This window comes from Nomascus leucogenys, unplaced genomic scaffold, assembly GCF_006542625.1.
Source record: "Nomascus leucogenys isolate Asia unplaced genomic scaffold, Asia_NLE_v1 Super-Scaffold_258, whole genome shotgun sequence".
In the NCBI taxonomy this organism is placed as follows: domain Eukaryota; kingdom Metazoa; phylum Chordata; class Mammalia; order Primates; family Hylobatidae; genus Nomascus; species Nomascus leucogenys.
In genome coordinates, this window is record NW_022095769.1 from 3,774,385 (window position 1) to 3,781,142 (window position 6,758).

Below are 6,758 nucleotides of genomic sequence, written 5' to 3' on the forward strand. Positions count from 1 at the left end.
GGCTGCTAGAATTAGGAATGAGCCTGTCACCCTCCACACCTGGTGGCCTCAGCCATGGCAGAGAGAGAAAGGATGAACGAGATGTGCCTGAGTACCAGCCACAGCTCGCAGCCCTGAGTGACAGAGAGGGAGGAGGAGGAATGAGAGGGGCAGGAAGTGGGGTCCAGACAGGAGTGGGGGGGTGCGTGAAGCTAGGGAAGGGGAGGCACTCCCACGGGGAAAAAAGGTGCCCTGATGAGTCACTGCTGCCCAGGTGCAGCCCTCCTTGGGGCTGCCCAGCTGCGTTTAAGTTTTATCATGTGATTTCTATGAAGGATAATGGAGTGGTGGGCTGGAGCTGGCTCATGCCAGCTCTCAAGAGCCGATTATGAGTATCTCTTCCCAGTGCTCAGTGCTGAGGTAGCTTACATTGGCGAGCTGGTTGTTAAACATTTGGCAGCACACCACTGGATAATAAGGTCAGCTTCAGAGCCAGGAGTGTACGTGTCTGCATATGGGTGTGGGATTTCCATGCATGTGTTAGTGTGCACTATTCCTGGGTTCCTGTGGCACCTGGGACACACCTGTGTGGCACCTTGATCCTGGCTGTGTGTGTTGGGAGGAGTGTGTCCCTGCACATGGGTGTTCCTGGAAGCCTGGTAGGTGGGGAAGGGATGTGCATGGAACTGGGTCGGTCCGTGTGCTTTGTGTATCTGGGGTGATGTGACAGGGTGAGTCTGGAGGGTGGTGTGGTGACAATGCAACTGCCTGACCGTCCGTGGGAAGGAGACCCACCTGTGCCCACTGTGGGGGACTAGGGCAGCACCTGAGATCAGAGACATACACCTCTGAGCTCCTAGGACGCAGGGAGTCCTGAGACCCTGTGCGAAGTCTCACCTCTGCACTGCTTCTGTCCTCAAGCACAACCATTTGCCAGTCTGGGAGGGAGTGGAATGTCCAGGTGGGCACAGGGCTCTCTGATCCCTCATGTGAGTTCTCTGTGTGTGCTGGGCACCAGGGGGCACTGTCCTCTCCCTTCCCCCTCACCCATGCAGGGGTGAACTATTTCCTTCACACCATCTCCTGATCCTCCCCCTTACCTCCCATCCACAGTGTGCTTTTGCTGTCTGTGGGGGGAAGGGAGAGTTCGGCTCCCGCAACACCCACAAGGCCAAGGGCCCCAAGAAAGGGGAGGGGCAAGATCATTATTCAGTTGGCCTGGCCACCTTCTCACCTCTGGGCTGGAGGCCTGGCATGGGCATCCCTTCAAAGTGGCATGGCCCCCTGCCTCTCGCCTCACTGGCTGCCTCCAGCTGCTCTACCCCAGGGGACTTGGCTCCACTGCCGCATTGACCTTTGAGGCTCCAAATGAGGTCTCATCTCAGTCTCCCCACCAAGAAGTCCTGCAGGCCTCTTGCTCCAGGGAGGAATGGGTAGAAGGACCAGAGCTGTTTCTTCCCACCCCCTCTCTGCCCTGGCCCATAAGGCCAGAAGAAGAAAAGCATGAAGACAGGACAGGTGAGAGGAGGTGCGGAGAGGCAGCCTTTCTTCCTGTACTCTTCCGCCTCAGATCCCTCAACCCAGGCTGTGGCCTGGGGACATGTGCGTTCTCACGCCTGGACCCACCCTCATCCCTCCTGCCTGGAGCCTTCTGCCACCCACTCCCCACCTGCAGTGGGTCTCTCTGCTCATCTCTCTGCCTCTGTTCCCAAGGCCAGGCCAAGCTCCCAGATCCCTCTAGGAATCTGCTGTGGGGAACATCCAGGGGACGGGATCCCTCAGTTCTTCTTTGGAAATGTGTCCGCAGGAAGTTCTTCCTAAAGTTTAACCGAAGGTTCCTTCTACTGCAGCCAGTGCCCAGCACCTCCCAGGCTGGAAGTCGGGTCTTCTTCCCACTCCAGCCAACGCTCTCCTTCAGGTGAAGCTGGATCAGGTGGAGAAACAACCCAGCTCCAAAAACGAAAACAAAAGTCTTTGTTCATCCCCTACCCTCCCTGCCCACCCCTGCCCCCAGCCACCACAGAAACCCACAGGGCATTGGAGCCTTCATCCCAAAATGAGTCAGGGCCCTTCAGAGGGTTGAACTGGGGTGCAAGAATTTCCCTTCATGCCAAGCAAGGGTTCTATCTGATAGCAATCTCCATCCAGCCTCCTTGGGCCAAGGAGCATGTCGGCCTCCCCATTGGGAGGGGTCCAACCATCTGTGGAAGCTTGGCTGGCCTGGATGCGCCTTTCGCCCTGGCCTCCTCTAACACCAAATTTCACTCCCCCTGCTTGACACTAAGAGAGGATCGGCGCAGAGTGCCTAAGCGTGGAGTTGGGTGCAAGAAGTGCTCAGGCCTGCTGAACTGGGCTCCGTGCCTGCCTCACAGTCTGCCCTCCACACCCACCTTCCAAGGAAGCAATGGAAATCGAAACTTCCCCCTAGGTCTGAGGCCCCAGGGACCCTCACAGGGTACCAAGAGGCCAGCTCCAAATCTCCTGGCTCGTTCTTTCCACCCTCACACTCAAGGGAATAAGAAGACTTTCCCAGAGAGGAAGGGAGTGCTTAGGGCCAAAGAAGATGCCTAGGAGAGTAGAGGCAGCAGTGGCCCAGCTGACCCCATGGACAGCCTGCTCCCCCACCCCTGCCCCCTGCACTGCATATATTCTCTTCCCCTAAAATAGCATCTCTGGAGGGAGGAGTGGGGGAGTTCTCAGTTCACCGTTCTCTCCTTCCCACAGTGCATTCACAGCTCTCTCGCTGTCTCTCACGACCTGGTTTCCCTGCCAGGCCCTTCTGCTCTGCCTCCACCCTCACCACCTTGCCCTGCCAGGTGCCAGGACCTCTTGGCCAGAGAGGGGGCCTGCTCTCCATGGCCCATCATTTCCCACTTCCAAGCCGTGACTGTCACACCATTCCCTCCCCTCTTTGGGACAGAAGTAAATTCAGTCCACACAGTTTGAGCATCAGATGTGTCTGTGAGTCTGTGCCGCAGTCACTGGGGCAGGGGATAAAAGTGTTGTGCTGCCACGGTCCTGATCCTTTTCCTCCAGGATCCCATTGCCTGACACTCAGAGGCCTCTGACAGACCTGGGAGTCCCTGGGGTTGCGGGGACGGGGGTCTACCTTTGCCCCACCACACAGCCACAGTCTCACACCGGACCCGGAGTTACCTCATGCCATTTTTAGAATCTCATCGCAAGCTCTTCTGCTCTATTGTGTGGCCTATTTCCACCATGTGGAATGGTCCATTGAGCTGGTGCCAGATTGACAGGGGAGGTTCATACCTTGGCCCTGGGAAATGCCCAGTCTGATGGGGAAGGCAGGACACAGACTGAGAACACTGGCAGAGACAACTCCCCAGTTAGGCAGAGCTGGGGTCATTACAGCTGCCAGAGGGGCACCAGGGAGAGGGTTCCCAGAGGAACAGACAGTGGGGAAGGCTCTGAAGAAGGAAAGGTCAGGGCTCAGGTGTTTGGGGTTGAGGGAAGTGGGAAGCTAGAAAGAGGTGTCTGCCCAACCTGGAGAGGGATGAGCCACAGCAGTTGCATTTCCCCTGGCCAGGGCCCCGCTGTGGGGCTGACCTCCTGTCCCCTGCACCGTGGGAGTGTTGGAGGCAAGGAAAGGGAACCTCAAAGTCCCCCTCAAGGGAACCGCCTCCCCCCTTGTTATTTCTGGCTCCATTTTCTTGGTCAAGAAGGGTGTCAGCGGTAATGCAAATTAGGAGGTGTTTGAGGTGCTGGCCAACACCCATCCTGTCCCCTCAGCCCTCCCCCTCCCCCATGCCCACACTCACATAGCCGAATGGGACATCTGTGAGATGCGCCTGGTGACTCTGCCCTTGGCTGAATTGGCATGCAGGATGGGTGAAGCTGTGGGCTGAGACTGGGTTCTCAGGGGCATCTGCCTCTGCCCCAAGGAAGGGCAGGCATGAGAGGGCCTCTAGCTGATGCCCAGGTTCCCCCTGCACAGCCCCTTTGTGCCCTCAGCCCTGCCAGACTTCCCTGGTCATGACATAGAGCCACATGGCATCTACATGGCATCTGCGTGAACAGTGAATGCACAAACCAGTAAGTGCCTCAAGCCAGAGCCTTCTCTCCTGGGCTGCGGTGTAAAGGGCACGGCTGGCGGCTCCTGAACAGCATGGCTCACATGCTCACCGGGCTCCGGTGTGGCAGATGTGGGTTGGCTCTTAGAAGGCAACCAGGGGGCGCAGCCTTGAGCACCGAGAATGTCGAATGTCGCTGGGGTCAAAACAGAGAAAGTGGAGGAAGTGCAGGAATAGGGGCAGGTGCTGGAGGATTTCACACATTTTCCCCACATTACCTGGCCGCCGCCTCAGACACCTTGCCCGCCCCTGTCCAGCTAGGAACCCCCAGCCCTTGTGGTTCATCCTTATATCTGACCTCTACTCTTCCTGTGGCCGCCAAAGTTGGTCTGTTCTTGTCCTTGCTGAGGGAGGATGGGACTGGGGGACCTGTCCGGCTCTCCCTACCCTATAAAGACATCACTGAGTGAGCCCCCCACCCACTCCGTTCTTCATTAGTCCTAATCAGGACTAATGGGTGAGGTGTTTCTGATTAACACGGCTGACTCACCCACACACCCCTCCCCTTGTTAGGATCCAATGCTCCCGACATACACTCTCCCACACACATGTGCACGTACATGCACCACCAGCTGCTGAAAGGAGCTGTTGCTGCACTCAGCTGATCTCCTGACACAGCCTGCATGGGGACCCAGGCCAGGGGCAGGGGTCTCCATGGGCTGGTAGCTCTGGCTGGGGAAACCCTGTGGGGAGAAGGGGCATAGCCAGAGAGACTGTGGGACACTGGCCTTTAATACAGCATGTGGCGATGCGCCCGAGGGTGGCTTGTTCCCTGTGAAGTCGTCTTCCCCCACCACTGCATGTCTGGCTTTGGGAGAGTGAGTGGGTCCCCCACGTGTGTCTTTCCAGACTCAGCAGAGGTCTTCCCTCCCTCCCCCTTGCTCCTGCCGCAGTTTTCCCACCCTCTTCCCCTTTCCAGGAGCCTAGAGACCCCTTTGCCTCTGCATTTTCTCAGCCCCAGTGCCCTGCCTCCCTGTCTCCACAGAGTAATGAGTATCAGGTGTCCTTCCATGATCACAGTCCTTGAGAGAAGGACTGGCAGGGCTCCCTAGCCCTTCCCCATCTCCCCACACCTTGTCCTCTCCTTTTGGTGGAGGGGGCGAGGGGGAAGATTAGACGAAAGGCTGGGGCACGTTAGCTTTCTCTCCTTCCCAGCCTTCCCTCCCAGCCCCCAGCAACTTTCCACCCTGCACCTGAGCCCTCTCCCAGGTCCCTAGAAATCAAGGAGACAAGCTGCCAGAACCTGCACCCTGTGTCCCCACATTCCCCCCCACCCTGGTGACAGGGGAATGCCCAGTTTGCAGGACACCTGGGTTCCCTTCCACCTTCAGACATGCTCAAGGACCAGCAGTGGCTACCTGGGTCATCCCCCTGCCTCTGTGCTCTCATTCCCAGCCATCCTTTGTGCCTCTTCTCAACAGCAGGATTTCTCTTTGCCTCGTGTGTCCCTAAACCACCCTTATTCATTCATGCACGTCTCCTAAGTGCTTCCAAAGATCCAAATGGCACCCAGGTCCACCTCCTCCATGGAGGTGGAGAAATAGCAGGGGGCACTAAACGGGCACCCATGTGCCAAAGGTTCCAGAACCTTCTTTCCCAGGGCTGTGAACCCATGTCACATAGGGACGGCTGGTCAAACTTCTCCTGGCACTCAGGACTTGGCTGCGGGCGCAACTGAGCTTGGATGAACTCTGAGAGGGCAGCATAGTTGTTAACTGCAACAGAGAACCCGGGGCAGCTGGGAAGTCTTCCCATGGGGGTCTGGACTTTGGCACTGAATGGGAAGGCACATTTGCCCTGGGTCTAGAGCTGAACCTCACACCTTCAATGAGCAATTGCCTTTGTCCCCTTTTTGTTTTTAAGTGAACTATTGACCAAAAAGGAAGAGAAAGGCACCCAGTTGATTAACAAGTCACTGAAGCACTTTTTGCAGACACAGGGCACAACCCCGGCTGGGGCATAAGTCATGGGTTCATGACCCAGCTCTGACTTTTCAGGCTGTGGGACTTCTGAGGCAGCTGCTGAGCCTGGAACTCAGCCCCTCCCCTGTTCTTAGACCCATGAGGACATGGAACACGGATGTTCTTCCTCTTTGAGGCCCCAGCCTGGTTCCTGACAAGCAGAAATCATTTGATGAAGACATAACTGATACTGATAAACCCCAAGGCTTTAGAACCTCGACTGGCCTGACCTACTGGGTGGGAAATTCAAGAGGCCTGCTCAGGGCTGGGTGGCTGCTTTTTTTTTTTTTTTTTTTTTTGAGACAGAGTCTCGCTCTGTCGCCCAGGCTGGAGTGCAGTGGCACAATCTCGGCTCACTGCAAGCTCCGCCTCCCGGGTTCACGCGATTCTCCTGCCTCAGCCTCTCCAAGTAGCTGGGACTACAGGCGCCCGCCACCACGCCCGGCTAATTTTTTTGTATTTTTAGTAGAGACGGGGAGACGGGGTTTCACCGTGGTCTCGATCTCCTGACCTCGTGATCCGCCCGCCTCGGCCTCCCAAAGTGCTGGGATTACAAGCGTGAGCCACTGCGCCCGGCCTGGGTGGCTGCTTTTTATCTATCTGTTCTAATGACTGCCGTGCCACAAGTCATCTGCAACCACTTACATGTCTGCACCTCCAGAACCGCTCTGAATGTGGGTGCCCCATGCATCCCCTACTTGCCCAGTGTCTACCTCCCATGGTCACA